Source organism: Austrofundulus limnaeus, unplaced genomic scaffold (genome assembly GCF_001266775.1).
Source record: "Austrofundulus limnaeus strain Quisiro unplaced genomic scaffold, Austrofundulus_limnaeus-1.0 Scaffold152, whole genome shotgun sequence".
NCBI classification, from domain to species: domain Eukaryota; kingdom Metazoa; phylum Chordata; class Actinopteri; order Cyprinodontiformes; family Rivulidae; genus Austrofundulus; species Austrofundulus limnaeus.
Window position 1 is genome coordinate 106179 of NW_013952554.1, and position 4402 is coordinate 110580.

A 4402-nucleotide genomic window follows, 5' to 3' on the forward strand; every position below is an offset into this window, starting at 1 on the left:
TATCTATCTATCTATCTATCTATCTATCTATCTATCTATCTATCTATCCATCCAGGCACCGACAACCTTGCGGCCGCAGCTCCGATAAGCCACCTCGCCAATGAAGTCACGGAACATGGTCCATTCAGACTCAATGTCCCCCGCCTCCCCCAGAACGTGTTCGAAGTTCTGCCGGAGATGGGAGTTGAAGCTCCGTCTCACAGGGGACTCCGCCAGAATCGCCAGAATCGCCTGAACACTGAGGAAGTTATGAGCAAAGTTAGAAAACAGCAGGTGAAATGGTCACAAAGACACCATTGGTTCTGCTGTGAACTGCAGCAAGAAAACATGAGCTGATTTCACCTAAACAAATATCAATAACTTCCCTCATCCTTCAGATAATCACGTGATTTTGGTGTTATTTTGTATGGTTTGAAATGTTCTTTTGGAATCCGCTGTCAGATTTAATATTTGTGTAGGATTAAAAATTTATCCACATCTGTATATTATCTTTAAAATGGGCCTTAAACTACATCTCCTATGATGCATGTTGATTATTTCACCTGCAAAATGATGGCATCCCACCCCTAGGAGGAGGTGCACTGGGTTCAAAAGTACCCGGCAGCTGGCAAAATAAGCCGTGTAAAATCTCAGTTTTTCTGCATTTTTGCCAACCACTTTTGCTGTGGCCCAGTTGTACTGGGAAGTAGGAATTTCCCACTTACAAGTTAGAGTTCAGAATTAAACAAGGTAATTCATTACAACTTAACAGTGACTAAAAGCATTCACAGGGTTCCTGCAGATCCTTAAAGTCTTATAAGACATTGAATTCATCGGTCCAAAACTAAGGCCTTAATTAGCCTTAAAATGTCTTAAATAAATCTTTCAGAAGTCTTAATGTTAACACATTGTAAACATGATTATTGTAATTTATCTCAAATATTAAAGTAATTAGAAACATTTATTTTTTTTAATATCACACGCAGACATTCTTCTTTGACATCACTTCTTGTTACTTCACATGTAAATATCTCAACAATCCATCTGAGCATCATGAAATTTGTTTCATATGTTAATAATGTTGTCTTTCCAAAAATGTATTCATATTTCTTACAAAAACACTGTCACAGGTACTTTAAGCTTTCATCTACAGCAAATTGGGGTTCAGACCCCACTGTGGGTCCTAAAACTACAAAATTTGGGTCGTTAGAGAATTTCCAGGAATTAAATTAAGTTTCAAACTGACTGCTAAGAACGTTTTCGCTATATTTGACAAAAAATCAGTTGGATATGGTTAAAAGCAATTGGTTTATTAGGAATATTTGAATACTTCAACCAAAAATACTTTGATTCATGAGTTCTGCCTGTTTTTATTTTTTTTATCCTTTGTGTTTATTCTGAAATTGGTCTTTAAATTTAATTTAATTTGGCTTTTAAAAAGGTCTTAAATTTAATTTGCCTTAGGAACACTGATTAAAAACCCATCTTATTTCTGTATTATTTAGTCAGTTGTTCACGTAGTACTTTTTAGTGTTTGGAAGAGGACTTCATGTTAAAACTCAAAATACCATTTAGAGCTCAGTTATTGTTAGCTGTGCTCAGCTGTAGCAATGAGACGAGGAACGTGGCGTTTGGTGTTTAATAAAGCTTRAACACAAAATGTTGAAGATGATACATAATGCTCATGTGACCCTTGGTGAAATGAGTTTAACCTGACTTAAATGATTCAACAACAAAATAACTGGGAAGTTTTCCACTTTGAGTGTTTTCTAAAAAAAAAAATTTAAAGTACAACAATGTGATTTTCTGAGTGTTTTACTTTCATGGAAGTTAAAATATAAAATTGTAAATGTGATCTCTACAATCTGTTTCTGCACCATTGTGCAAATAACTGCATGTTAATATTTAATTTGAGTGCTAATGGAGAAAAAACTGTTTTTGCTGGTCTTTGACTTTACAGATCATCATTTTACCAGAGTTTTATAAATTGCTTTAAATAAATTCTTTAACCTATAACTAGAAAACAAACATTAAATATGGTTTGCTCTTTTATTCTTTTTTACACTTTGTAGAGAACCATTTTGTAGAGGTCAATAATTAGAAATGTAAACAGTATGTTTGTCGTCAGTCATGTAAGGAAATGAGAAATGCAAAAATGTGTTTTTTGTTTTTCCACAGTTTTTCTTGGTGGGGTGGTTCAGTTTTCAGAAATAACCTGTTTTCTTTCTTGACACAGCTCTAATTTTCTCTACCTGCAGAGTGTTACTTTTTTATAAACAGGCTGTCAGATGTGATCTGTCTCTGCTTTATAAACTCAGTTTTGTTTTGTTCTGCAGAGAGCTGTTGCGTGGAGCTTCGACTGGCCTCCTGTGGACAGGACAGCCAGCTGAAAGTATGGATTGTTTCCCAGCAGGACGGAGCAGGTAGACTGACCTCTCCGCTCTGCCCGCTCCTTCAACCAACACTCCTTTAATCCATAACACATGAAAGAGGAAAAAAAGCACGCTCTGCTGCCTGCTCCAACCTTCACATCTCTCTGCAGAAAACAATATTTTATTTGGCTTAAATTAGCCGAGGATGGATTCATTAATAATGGATCCTCAGCCTTTCTGATAAAAAGCAGCAGCTGAGCGTGTGTGTGTGTGTGTGTGTGTGTGTGAGATCGGGAAGGTCATCAAGTACAAACAAGACACGTTCAGATCCTGTCCGACCGCCAGCAGAACCAACAGATTTCACAGGTTGTGTAACCAGGTTACAGGCTGCGTTTTCACCGCGTGATGGCGTTAGTATCTGTGACGTGTTGCCGTGGTAACGGCAGCTTCCAGGGAGGATTCGATGGGYCTCACATGGTGACCCAAGCCCACTGTGATTGAGTTGTTTTAGGGGTTCTCCGAGCAGCTTGTTGAGACACCGACCAGTGTGTCATTTCATTTAGCTGCTGCTCAGATGAGACAGAAGTCATTGTTTGTCTGCAGAATTGATCCTGTTTTAACTGAATCCTTTTGAGTATTTCTAGCAAAAAAAACTAGAAAGTTTCTAAAATGCGAAAAATTAAGTGGAATGCTGTTGTTGAATATTTCCTGTCTGAACAATTTGACTTTTTTGATTTTGTCCTTTTTTTTAAATCCAGGTACAGAAACTTAACATTTCATTATTTTTAGGGATGCACAGATATGAAAATTTAAGCCGATATGAATATCCGATATAATTATTGCTGTTATGGCCGATAACCGATATTTAACRATATTACACAAACACACAAATTATGTTACACATATATACACACAAACACACTTGGGTCTTTTTTTTTTGATACGGTAAATAAAAGACCAAACCTCTGACATGGCTTCTTACTTCAGTTATTCCTGGTTACACAGCATCAATATCACTATCATGACCAAACAGATGCTGCTCAACCAACCAGCTCCCCTCCCAAAACAGAAACACAAAGCTAAAAAATGGGAAATCAATATTGGTCCGGTTTTACAAACTGGACCGATACCAATATGCTAAAAAAAAGACCAATATCTCTGATATTAATACAGATACATTGTGCATCCCTAGTTATTTTTGTTAATTAAATGTGAAATAGTTTTCGAAGCTGGCAGTTTTTTTAGATCTCTTTTTCTGAAAGACATAAGACAGACCAGTTTTGTTTTGCTGTTGTGATTTTATTTGTGTGTTTTACTGTTCGTAAAACATCTCAAACAACTGGACATATTTTAGTGAAAGTTTGAGAAGGTAGTTATTACATTAATGCATGTACAACTACAAAACTTAGACATGAAAGATGATAGACAATCTTTTAACGAATGCATGGTTTTTATTGAAAGATTAGAAGGATTTTCTGCCAAACAAATTTTAAGYGAAACACAGATATGCTTTAAAATGTATTTAATTTCCACAGAACGGTAGTTTTCAGTGTGTTTGTAGTGTTATTGTATTTTGTTTACAAAGAGTGAGCTGATCTCAGTTTCCTCTGGCCTGAAGGAAAGCTGTGGATCATCCCAGGACACACACACACACACACACACACACACACACAGCTGATCAATGAACCAAACATATGCATTTGGACTGAGGGAGGAAACTAACAGAACTCATGAAAGTACAGAAAAGACAGGAATTTCACAAAGAAACTCAGCAGCCTTGAAAATCGGTCTCTTTTCAGGGAAATCTCAGATGGCCCCAAACTGCCTTAAAACTCATTTTATAATTTGACATTAAAGTTTTGTTTTTTCACTATTTTGTGCGATATTCATCAAATATTAATATTTGATGTGAGTGGGTTGTTCAGTTTGTTTTGCCTCCCTGCAGCTGTCAGCAGGTGGCAGAGCTGCAGGAGGGAGGAAAGAAAACTATTAAAGATCTAATATGAACACAGCCGTGTGTGTGTGTGTGTGTGTGTGTGTGTGTGTGTGTG

The 4402-nt window shown here is 36.7% G+C and overlaps 1 long non-coding RNA gene across 1 annotated transcript in view; it reads left to right on the forward strand.

The window, feature by feature from the left end:
• The window catches only part of LOC106523302 (uncharacterized), a 7822-nt gene extending 4580 nt beyond the window's left edge, over positions 1–3242 (forward strand). The window contains exon 3 of the long non-coding RNA XR_001310879.1: positions 2316–3242. This is a non-coding gene — a long non-coding RNA (uncharacterized LOC106523302). The remainder of the gene's footprint in view (positions 1–2315) is intronic.
• Positions 3243–4402: the final 1160 nt, after the last annotated feature.